We start from the raw sequence: 12,552 nt of genomic DNA on the forward strand, positions 1-12,552 counted from the left end.
GTGAGACAGCGGTTTCCAAGCTGTTCATTCGCAAGGCATTGTACAAGGCAATGTTACAGCCTGGGGTTACAATGCAGGAACACCTACACAGTTTACAGTTAAAGTTTGCTGCGCTACAGGAAAGAGACTGTGCGTTAGACCAGCAGGAGAAGGTGGCTATTATTTTGAGTTCTCTCCCGGAAAGCTGGGATAATTTAGTTTTGTCTCTAGAAGGCATACAGGAGCGTGATTTATCAGTCAGTTATGTTACTGGGCGTTTGATTGAAGAATGGCAGAAGAGGCAAGAAAGGTCGTTGGCTGCAGAGACTTCTACTGGCGGGCGGTTTGGAAGGAGTTCTCATGCCGTGCCAGAGGTGAAGCAAAAGCAGCGTACCAGTGAGGAGTCAGCGTTTGCTGTTAGGCGTTGTTTCCGATGTGGGTCTTCAGCGCATCTAAAACGACAATGTCCGGAGTTGGTCAAGTCTCAGTTGCCGGTGCAGGAGCAGAGACGAGATCAGCAGCAGCAGCAGCGTAAAAAAGAAATTCTTCAAACAAAAACAGTCGGCTCAGCTGGTGACCGGCAAGGTCAAGATTGCTGATGAGAAACAAGCGGTCTGGGTGGTCGATTCGGGAGCGTCTCGCCACATCGTAAATTCAGATGAATTGTTTGTTTCCAAGAACTCAGCACAGCGCAGCCAGGTGGCTCTAGCAGACGGAAGTACTTCCGAAGTGATTTCGGGGGGTGCCGTTTTTGTTCCTTGTCTTCGTGAATGCCTGCAAAATGTACTTTGTGTGCCTTCATTAAGGAGCAATCTGATGTCTGTAGATTGTTTGCTAAAAGCTGGGTTTAAAGTGTATTTTGAAGGAGACAGTTGCATTATTAAGAAGGCTGGTGAGATTTTAGGCACTGCTAAGTCAGAGGGAGGCTTGTTTTGGCTTAAAGCAGGATCTCAAGTTGCAGCAGTAGTCAGTAAATATCAGCCTGCAGTGAATAACAAAGCTATACATGACAACTGTGTGCACTTATTGCATAGGAAAATGGGGCATGCTTGCTGGAAAAGTGTACTAAAAATGTCTGAATTGGCTGATGGGGGTAATTTAAAGAGTTGTAACAAGTACCTTGATTGTAATGTGTGTAAAAAGGTTAAAACCCACAGAGTCTCTTACCCCAGAAGTGACAGAGTCAGTGAGTCACCGCTACAGCTGGTTCACATGGACGTAATTGGTCCATTTGCTGTAAGCAGGGGTGGAGCGCGCTTTTCACTAACAATTGTGGATGACGCCACGCGTTATTCTTGGGTTTTTCCCATGAAGAATAAGGGTGACGTGTTCACTAAGTTTAAAGGCTGGGTGGCATCTGTGGAAAGATTTCTGTCCATTAAACTCAAAAGGATTCAGACAGACAGAGGTGGCGAATTTATGTCAAATGCCTTTAAAGATTGGTTACAAAAGCGTGGCATTGGGCATAGAAAAACGAACGTTTTTCCCCCAGAGGAGAATGGCGTTGCAGAGCGAAAAAACAGATCTTTACAAGATATGATGTTTGCCATGCTTGATGATGCTGATTTGCCCATGTCTTATTGGGGGGAGAGCATGCTCACCGCGTGTTATCTCCAAAATAGGCTCTTTCATCAAACAATAGGTACAACCCCATACTTTAAATTGTTTCAGAAAAAACCTAAAATTGACCACTTGCATGTGTTTGGATCAAAAGCCTGGGTATTAATTCCGAAACAAATGAGAAAGAAGGGAGATCCTAAGACCAAACAGTTAGTGTTTGTGGGTTACCAGGAGCTGGGAAAAGGTTTCCGCTTTGCTGAAGGGACAAATGGCATTGTGATCTCCAGGAATGCCAGTTTTTGTGAACATAGTGGCTGGGAGAGACTACATGCCAATACTGAGGTTTGGTTTGAACCTTCCCAGGAGCTCCATGACTCTGAAGGTAGACACAGAGAATCAGAGTCTGAGGGGGAGGAAAGTTCAGATAAGAGCTCTCAAGAAAGTGGAGTTAGCCAGAGACCAGTTGCTAAGCAACAAAAGAGAGGTCGTAGTTCTGAGGAGGAAAGTGGGTCAGAAGAAAAATTTTCTCCCAGAAGATCTAAAAGACAAAACAAAGGAGTGCCTCCGGTGCGTTTTTCCCCAGATACTGCAAATGTGTTTAGTGTAATTGCAGAACCCAAGAGTTTTCAGGAGGTGTTAAAGTTACCAAAAGAGGAGGCAGAGCTCTGGAAACAGGCAATGGAGGAAGAGATGTCCTCTCTGAATGAGCACAAGGTCTTTACACCAGTAGCAGCGCCTGAGGGGGCAAAGATTGTAGGCTGCAGGTGGGTGTACAAACTTAAACCTCTGGTGACAGGAGAGTACAAGTACAAAGCTCGTTTAGGGGCTCAAGGATATTCTCAGAGGCCTGGAAAAGATTATGACGAGACTTTTTCCCCTACTGCTAAGGGGGACAGTGTAAGGCTGATTCTAACGCTTGGAGCAAAGAGAAAACTCCTGTTAAACCATTTTGATATCCAGACTGCATATTTACATGCATCAATATCAGAAGACCTGTATCTAGCCGAACCGCCTGGTTATGAGACAGGTTCCAATAGAGTGTTGAAATTAAACAAAGCTCTATATGGTCTCAAACAGGCTGCAAGATCTTGGAACAAATGTTTCCATGAGGCCTTAGTGTCATTTGGTTTCAAGCAGAGTACAGCTGACAATTGTGTTTATGTACGTGGTACAGGCAGTGATCAAGAGTTTTGTCTGATTTATGTAGATGATGTTTTGTATGCCTGTAAAACAGATAAACAAACTAAAAGGTTTGCCAAGCAATTGTCCAGTAAGTTCAAAGTGAAAGACTTAGGCCCAGTTAGGACATATCTAGGGTTGGAAGTGTGCTGGGCCCAAGATGGCAGCTGCCTAATTAGTCAGCAGAACAAAATTAAACAACTACTGACTACATACAGGATGCAGGATTGCAAAGGGGCAGCGGTGCCTATGGATCCAGGTTTCATAAAAACACTTCATACAGATGAGAGTCCTGAATTTGAACATCCTGATGTATATCACTCTGTAATTGGAAGTTTATTGTATCTAGCACAGTGGTCCAGACCTGATATTAGCTATGCAGTAGGCATATTAAGTAGATTGGTCTCAAAACCCACACTAAATGCCTGGAAAGGGGTAAAACAAGTTCTGAGATACCTCAAACAGACAATTGGCTATATGTTACAATTAAATTCTTCCGAGGACGAAATGTTGAGTTGCTACTGTGATAGTGACTGGGGAAATTTGCCAGATAGAAAATCTGTCACAGGACTAGTCATAATGGTCGGTGGAGCTTTAATCAGCTGGCGGTCACGCAAGCAAGACATTGTAAGTGTGTCATCAACGGAATCAGAGTATGCCGCATTGAGTGAATTGTGCAACGAGGTGATTTATTTCAAGCATTTGTTAGCAGATTTAAATGTAAATTGTGGAGAACCAGTACAAGTTTACATTGATAATCAAGCTTGTATAACCTTAAGTAAAACAGAGGGTTTCAAATCGCGTTCCAAACATATCTCTGTAAAATACCAAAATGTACGTTGCTGTGTACAGGACAATATAATCACATGTACTTATGTATCAAGTGAAGAAAATGTAGCAGATGTATTAACTAAACCATTGGCAAAGATAAAGAACAAGCAAATGTGCAAGGGTTTAGGTTTGCTGGAAAAATAATCTCCTACATAGGTGTTATTTGATGTTAATTGTCCAGCAGAATCTGTGAGGGGGTGTTCAGGTTCTGTTAATTGATTTTGTGGGAACTTGCAGATTCTGGCTTCACACAATTAACTCAAGGCAGTGTCAATTTACTCTTGGCAGAAAGCCAAGGTCTGCTTGACCTAGAAACAACTTACTCTGATTGGTTAACGACCAGCACTCAATTCTGTTATCTAGGAATGCTAGCACAGTTTGGTGTGAGGTGTGTTAGGAGTTAGAAGTGCTGTGTATGGTTTTGAGAGAGAGAAAGAGAGGATTTATTTTGCTTTTATTTGTATGCAGAAACTCTGCTGGTTTTATTTTTCCTTTTAATAAATCCTGTAAGTAGTTCTTCTGAGTCTAGCTGACTAGTCATTACTGCCGCAACTAGCTTCTTCGCTGTGCAGGAAAACTCTGCTACGTTTGGGCTAAAGCCAGTAGGGCTATGCCTGACACTTCAAAGTTCCATGATCCCTGTCTTGTCCCTTTTTCAATCTTAAAGGAGTTTGTTAGGTTATTATTTATAATCAATTTTGCAGATTGATTCGAGTATATTGCTTTTATTCCATCCATTAACTCACCCTCAAACCCTGCTTTCTCCATACTCTTCAATAGAAACCTCCAAGACACATCATCAAATGCCTTTTCGGCGTCTATAAAAATTAGCATCGCGGGTATTTCGTTCTTACACTCCAAATATTCAATAATGAAGTTGTTTTCCGCTGCTCCAGAGAAGCGGACACGGAGCAATGGATCCAAACTACAAGAAAGAAGATTCCACCTAAACATTAGGAAGAACTTCCTGACAGTAAGAGCCGTTTGACAGTGGAATTTGCTGCCCAGGAGTGTGGTGGAGTCTCCTACTTTGGAGGTCTTTAAGCAGGGGCTTGGCAACCATATGTCAGGAGTGCTCTGATGGTGTTTCCTGCTTGGCAGGGGGTTGGACTCGATGGCCCTTGTGGTCTCTTCCAACTCTATGATTCTATGATGCTATACCAGGCTTGTAATTCTGTCAAAAAACTAGATCAGGTTAGTCTGAGATGCCTTATTTTTCAGAAATCCATGCTGACTATTGGTGATCACAGCATTCCTTTCTAGGTGCTCACAGACTGTTCGCTTAATGATCTGCTCCAGAATCTTCCCTGGTATTGATGTCAGACTGACTGGGCGATAATTATTTGGGTCCTCTCTTTTCCCCTTTTTGTAAATAGGGACTACATTTGCCCTCCTCCAGTCTGCCGGGACTTCGCCTGTTCTCCAGGAATTCTCAAAGATGACTGCCAGTGGTTCTGAGATCACATCTACCAGTTCTTTTAATACTCTTGGATGCAATTCATCTGGCCCTGGAGACTTGAATACATCTAAACTAGCCAAGTATTCTTGTACTGTCTCCTTAGTTATTCTGGGCTGTGTTTCCTTTGCTGAATCATTTGCTCCAAATTCTTCAGGCCGGGCATTGTTTTCTTTATCGGAGAAGACCGAGGCAAAGAAGGCATTGAGGAGTTCAGCCCTTTCTGTGTCCCCTGTTTGCATTTCACCATCTTCTCCTCTGAGTGACCCCACTGTTTCTTTGTTCTTCCTTTTGCTACGGACATACCCATAAAAGCCTTTTTTGTTGCTTTTAACCTCTCTAGCAAGCCTGAGTTCATTCTGTGCTTTAGCTTTTCTGACTTTGTGTCTACACGTGCTGGCTATTTGTTTGAATTCCTCTTTGGTGGTTTCCCTCCTTTTCCATTTTTTGTGCACATCCTTTTTTAATCTTAACTCAGTTAAAAGTTCTTTAGATAGCCACCCTGGCTTCTTTAGGCACCTACCATGTTTCCGTCTCATTGGTATTGCCTGAAGTTGTGCTTTTACTATCTCCCTCTTAACAAACTCCCAGCCATCATGAACTCCCTTTCCTTTTAGTATTACTGTCCATGGGATCTCACCCAGCACTTCCCTAAGTTTTATGACGGCGGCTTTCTTAAAGTCAAGAAGTTGAGTCCTAGTATTCTTGGCTGCTCCTTTCCGCTGTATAGTAAACTTCAGAAGAGCATGATCACTCGCGCCTAATGATCCTTCCACTTCTACCCCACTAACCAGGTCATCAACATTGGTTAGGACCAGATCTAAAATGGCTGTTCCTCTTGTTGCTTCTCCCACTTTCTGGACAATGAAGTTGTCTGCAAGGCCAGTGAGGAATCTGTTTGACCTCATGCTCTTGGCTGAGTTTGACATCCAACAAATATCCGGGTAATTGAAATCCCCCATTACTACTATCTCCCTTCCTTTTGCATGCTTGGCCATCTGTTCCAGGAAGGCATCATCTATGTCCTCCGTTTGGCTTGGGGATCTATAGTAAACTCCCACAATGAGGTGTCTGTTATTCTCTCCCTTAATTTTGACCCAAATGCTCTCACTTTGGCTTTGAGGTTCTAAATCTTGGATCTCTTCACAGGTATGCACATCCCTGACATATAACGCCACTCCTCCCCCTTTCTTGTCTGGTCTGTTTCTCTGAAATAGATTGTATCCCTCCATTATTACATTCCAATCGTGGGACTTATCCCACCAGGTTTCAGTGATGCCTATTATGTCATATTTAGTTTGCTGTACCAAGAGTTCAAGCTCATCTTGTATATTTCCCATGCTTTGCACATTAGTGTACAGACATTGAAGTCCATTAATCATTCCCCCGTGTCTCTTATTTAAGGATTTTCCTCCCACCACTAGGTCTGTGTGCTGTTTGCTCCATTTGGTCTATGACATTTGGATGATCATCTTCATCAATTGATAGACTCCTACCTTCAGGAGCGCTGTCTTCCTCCCCCACATTAGTCAGTTTAAAGCCCTCCTGATGAGGTTTCTGAGATTTTTGGCAAAAACATTCCTCCCAACCGTTGTGAGGTGCAGCCCATCGCTTGGCAGAAGTCCATCTGATCTAAGAATCCAAACCGTTCCTGTTTACACCATTTGCGAAGCCAGCTGTTCTCTTCCACTATTTTTCCCTCTCTCCCTGGGCCACGTCGTTCAACTGGGAGGACAGATGAGATGACAATTTGTGCATTTAGTTGCTTCAATTTCCTGCAGAGAGCCTCGTAGTCTCTTTTGATCTTCTGGAGGCTATTGCTTGCAGTGTCATTGGTTCCCACATGAACCAAGAGGAAGGGGTATTTGTCAGTGGGTTTTATGATTCCTTGCAGTCGTTCAGTTACATCTTGGATCTTAGCCCCGGGGAGACAGCACACTTCCCGAGACATCTTGTCAGGCCCACAGATCACTGCTTCTGTTCCCCTCAGTAGGGAATCCCCTATCACCACTACACGCCTCCTCTTAGGTTTGGCCGGGGTTCTTCCGTGAGCTGTCTGTTCCAAGGTCGCCTGCACATTCCCTGAGGACTGACTGTGCTGCTCATCTTCATATACCTGATTGACTGTAATGAGGGAGAGATCCTCAAATGGAGTCTGTTCTTCGTCTTCCATGCTAGGGGAGAGGACTTCAAAGTGATTGTATATTTCTAAACAATCAGAGCGAACCCTGGGCCCCCTACTTCTTTGAGTCACGTTTCTCCATATATCTGGCACCTGTGTTGGTGAACTAGCCTCCTTCTCAGGGGAGTCCCCTGTCTCCTCCTTGGTGGAGACGGTGTGCTCTGTTGCTTCCAAGAAGAGCTCCAGCTCTCTAATTCTTTGGAGCGTAGCTACACGTTCCTCCAGTTGCTGGACTTTGTCTTCTAAGAGGGCAATCAACATACAATTGCTGCAGGTAAAGCTGCCTGCAACCTTTGGCAAGATGGCAAACATTGCGCAGGAACCGCAGGCGACTGCAGCTGTTCCCTCCCCCTCCATCTTGAGAACGTGTCGTTGGGGGTGGCTACAGAGGTCCTCCATCATAAAAAGCGTGAAGACAGGACAAATAACTCCCTCCACAAAAAAACCTAGGTCTCCCCCAAGAAACGTTTGAGACTAGCTCCCCTAAATCTAAAAGATGGATTAAACTGCGCGCGCCTCTGGGCGCATGCCGCTGCCCTGCTAGCTCTGATAAGCTCCTCCCACAGCTAATCACCTGCCTCAACAGAAACCCTGCCCCCTCTGACCTTTGCACAGGGAGAGCAGCTAATCAGCCACAAAGAAACACACACACAAGAAAACCCTTTTTGCTCCTCCTTCAGCTGCTGCCCTGCAAGCTGTGTATATAAATTTGCAAAGGAACAATGGGATTAAGGTTTCCTCTCAACTCTGTATGTTTATTTTATAACATTTTTCCTGTGAAGAAAAGGCATGCAATCTCTGCAGACACAAATTCACACTTTTGAGAATGGCAAAAACAAGCATCTGTGACAATATCTTTTCATTAGAAAAACTTCCCCAAATAATCTTACAGAATTCCCCCACCTCCCGCAGAAGCCGCGCACCCTTTAAAGAGCACGCCGCTCTTGGGGGCTTTTCCCTGAGGAGGGAGAAGGGACTGGTTGGCTGCGTCAGTCCCTTCTCCCACCTTGTAAAAAAGCTCACAGGAGCCGCACACTCCTTAAAGGGTGCGCAGCTCCTGTGGGCTTTTGCGGGAGGTGGGGAATACTCCCAGGGCTGGCGGGGGAAGCCCGGGATGAAGGCTCGCTGCTGCCCTGCGGAGGCTTCGCGGGCTACCCCAAAAGCCAGAACAGCTACACAGAGCGCTGCGCAGCGCTCCCTCTAGCTGTTTTAGCTTCTGCCTTAGTGGCGCAACGCCTCCGCAGGGCACCGGGGAGCTCTGCTCAGCGCTCCCTTTAAATAATATTTTTTTCTTGAATTCCCCCTCTAGAAACTAGGTGCGCCTTATGATCGGGTGCGCCTTATGGAGCGAAAATACGGTAGGTAGGAGAAAATAACAGGCCACCCAGAGTATATGGAGAAGCAAAGCGGCTAGTAGCCTGATCTTTATTGCAACAGTGTCCCCCCCCCTCACCACAACCAGGAGGGAGGTGTGCAAGGCCTTATATAGTCTTTTGAAATTGCCCACCCAAGACCACCCACCCCCAAATATCATACAGAAGGAGACTGTCTACAGCAGGAATACATCACAGGAGGCGGTCTACAGCAGAAAACCTGTCCTCAAGGATACCTGTTAATGGTCACTAACTGCATTACCTGGGCAGCCTGGCCATTCTTTTGTGATGGTAAATACTTTAGTTCCTGAATCCTCAGTCCTGTATACCTGAAGGAGCGTCTCCACCCCCATCGTTCAGCCTGGACACTGAGATCCAGCTCCAAGGGCCTTCTGGCGGTTCCCTCCCTGCGAGAAGTGAGGTTACAGGGGACCAGACAGAGGGCCTTCTGGGTAGTGGCGCTTGCCCTGTGGAATGCCCTCCCATCAGATGTCAAAGAAATAAGCAGCTATCTTATTTTTAAAGACATCGAAAGGCAGCCCTGTTTAGGGAAGTTGTTAATATTTAATGCTGTATTGTTTTTAACACTTGATTCCCCAGAGTGGCTGGGGAAACTCAGCCAGATAGCCAGGGTATAAATAATAAATTATTATTATTATTATTATTATTATTATTATTATTATTATTATTATTATGGCATTGGGAGAGTTAAAATGATTTCAGGATGGTTCTCCTGTAATTTTTCAGACATGTGGTTTGTATACTTACTGTGAGGAATGTGTGTGGTTGCTCACGAAATAAACAGCCAGGACTCCGTCGGCTTTACGAAAGTCAGCTTTCTTAAAGTCAAGAAATTGAGTCCTAGTATGCTTGGCTGCTCCTTTCTGCTGTATAGTAAACTTCAGAAGAGCATGATCACTCGCGCCTAATGATCCTTCCACTTCTACCCCACTAACCAGTTACAGATAGGTAGCCGTGTTGGTCTGCCATAGTCAAAATAAAAACCAAAGCTCATACCAAGAACTAACTCAGTTGGTCTTTAAGGTGCTACTGGAAGGAATTTTTTTATTCCCACTAACCAGGTCATCAACATTGGTTAGGACCAGATCTAAAATGGCTGTTTCTCTTGTAAATACGCTTCAGGTTACAGACTCCGCTAACCCAGGATGAGAACAGAAATTGTGGTCCAGCGGCGCGGCAGCAGCAGGAGGCCCCATTATGTTAAGAACACTTTCTTAACCACCGGAACGAATTGAGTACTTAACCCGAGGTACCACTGTACTGCAGTTTCAGTTACAGTGGTGCCCCGCAAGACGAATGCCTCGCAGGACGGAAAAATCGCTAGACGAAAGAGTTTTCCGTTTTGGAGGTGCTTCGCAAAACGAATTTCCAATGGGCTTGCTTCGCAAGATGACAATGTCTTGCGAGTTCCTGCTGGGGTTTTTTTCCTCCCCCCCTTTTTCTAAGCCGCTAAGCCGCTTATGAGCTGATCCGATCAGCAGATAAGCCGCTAATAGCGCTAAGCCGCTAATCCTTCAATGGGCTTGCTTCGCAAGACGAAAAAACCGCTAGATGAAGAGAATCACAGAACGGATTCTTTTCGTCTTGCGAGGCACCACTGTATTGTTATTTTTTTAAATTTATTTAATCTATTACAGTGGTGCCTCGCAAGACGAAATTAATTCGTTTCGCAAGTTTTTTCTTCTTGCGAGTTTTTCGTCTTGCGATGCACGGTTTCCCATAGGAATGCATTGAAAATCAATTAATGCGTTCCTATGGAAACTGCCTTCATACCAGGTCCAGGGACAGTCTGTCCCCCGACCTCTTCTGAAGGCTGGGGGGGGGGACAAGGGCTTTTCTTCCCACCCCCAGCATTTTAAAAAACCCCGGGACAGCGGAGGACTTCTCCGCTGTCCGGGGCGATCTTAAAATGCTGGCGGGCGGCATTTTAAAATCGCCCGGGACAGCGGAGGACTTCTCCGCTGTCCGGGGCGATGTAAAAGCCCCTGGGAAGGCAGGCAGAGGGGACAAAGACGTCCGGGACAGCGGAGAAACGTGTTGCCTTTCTCCGCTCTCCCGGGAAGGCAGGCAGGGGGGAGCAAAGACTTTTGCCCCCCGCCCGCCTTCAGAAGAGGTCCTGGACCTCTTCTGAAAGCGGGCGGGGGGCGAAAGTCTTTGCCCCCCCCCCACGCCTGCCTTCAAAAGCCGTCCGGGACAGCGGAGAAACGCGCTGCCTTTCTCCGCTCTCCTGGGAAGGCAGGCAGGGGGGCGCAAGTCTTTGCCCCCCCCACGCCTGCCTTCAAAAGCCGTCTGGGACAGCGGAGAAACGCGCTGCCTTTCTCCGCTCTCCCGGGAAGGCAGGCAGGGGGTAGTGCTTCCCTGCTATCCCGGACTGCTTTTAAAATGCTGGCGGTGGGGAGCAAAGCCTTTTGGCCCCCGCCGGCCTTCCTGGACCTCTTCTGAAGTGTGCAGTTGGTTGGACTGTATCAGGAAGATGTTGGAGATCACGGAGGAAGGAGGAAACGAAATACAGATATTCAGCGTTTTCAGGGGAGGGGGAAGAAGGGGAAAGTTTGTCCCACCAGATAAGACTCCCATCCTCCCTGGCCATGGGCCATCCTTGCTTGGGCAGGTGGTACTTTGAGTCCAACCACATCTGTAGGGCCAGAGGTGCCTCCTCTCAGCATAGACGGTTCCTCTAGGGCTCAGTGTTACTTGGGAGTTGTGGAAATTGGATCTTAAGGGTTCTTGAGACATTGCCAAGGGATTGTGATTGGTATCCAGACCCTAACACTATAAAGCCAAGGTGTCCACACTGAGCAGTTTATCAACCCTGCTGGCCGCTGGGGAAGACCTTCTGAAGGAAGTGGGTTGCCCCCAATGTTAATTCCTTCCTTCCTCTGCTGCTGCTGCCCACACTAAAGGAATGTCTGGATGAAATCCCAGGGCTGTCTGGCTCCTATGTCCAGTTGATATTCTAGAAAAAAGTGTGGCTAAGATTCCGAGTCACAATCGTGGCTGAGAAATACAGCCAGGGAATATGAAACTGATTTGATGATTGATTTCTTCTTTACACATTGTTGTTCTTCTTTTTGTTGTTATATTACATTCAGGAGGACACACCACTGGTTTCATCTTCTTTCTATTCTTTTCCACACTCAGTGTTATTCACCTTTAATACTCACCTTTTTCAGTGTAACACATATTTTTATCTTGTGATCTTCAGATGAAGAGAGGTATAACAATTTAATAAATAATTCCCAGTTGGAGCAGAGCTAGAATATCCGGTAGCCCTTGGCCACCCAGGGCAGAGGAGGAAGAACAGTGAGAGAGGCCTGGACAGGGAATCTCCGCTAAGATAGGCCAATGTCAGGAGGCGGGTGCGAGACCCGGTGGCATATAATTATTTTATATTTATTAATTTTCTAACAATTTAAACACTACAAAAACAATACAATACAAAAACACTACATAACATTGACACATTAAACTAGCAAAACAAAACAAAAACAATCAAACAATTTCATTATCCCATCTTTCATTCACTTATTTCCCCGACCTCCTCACACCTCCCTTTTTGTATTCCACTTCTGTTAATTGTTTCAGCAATTCCTTTCCATCTTCCTCTGTTTTCTATCCTATAATTATCTTAACACGTTCTAACCTTATTTTTTCCTTTAATACTCTTTTTATTTATACTTAATTCCTTATAACATTTCTACTAAAGCCATATAACTTCATTCCAACATTTTTCTAACATTCATTAATTTTACAGTATTTCTGTAAATAGTCTTTAAACTTTTTCCATGGTGGGCATGTCCACCAAAGGTGAAAGAATGTACCTTCAGTCTCATTACATTTCCAACATTTATTGCCGGGCAAATGATAAATTTTTGCAAGCTTGACTGGTGTCATGTACCACCTATAAATCATTTTCATTAAATTATCTCTTAGGGCATTAAATGCTGTGAATTTCATACCTGTGGTCCATA

At 45.2% G+C, this 12,552-nt stretch overlaps 2 protein-coding genes across 6 annotated transcripts in view; both read left to right on the forward strand.

Moving 5' to 3' along the window:
• LOC308580832 (uncharacterized protein) overlaps nt 1-12,552 on the forward strand; it is a 265,061-nt gene that overhangs the window by 240,589 nt on the left and 11,920 nt on the right. The window lies entirely within an intron of this gene.
• LOC308580773 (uncharacterized protein) overlaps nt 1-12,552 on the forward strand; it is an 80,695-nt gene that overhangs the window by 63,662 nt on the left and 4,481 nt on the right. For both annotated transcript variants that reach the window (XM_081182931.1, XM_081182930.1), the window contains exon 2: nt 9,704-9,830. The gene's annotated coding sequence lies outside the window, so the exon portion shown is untranslated. The remainder of the gene's footprint in view (nt 1-9,703; nt 9,831-12,552) is intronic.

This window comes from Podarcis bocagei (genome assembly GCF_964188305.1).
Source record: "Podarcis bocagei genome assembly, chromosome: 2".
Classification (NCBI taxonomy): Eukaryota; Metazoa; Chordata; class Lepidosauria; order Squamata; family Lacertidae; genus Podarcis; species Podarcis bocagei.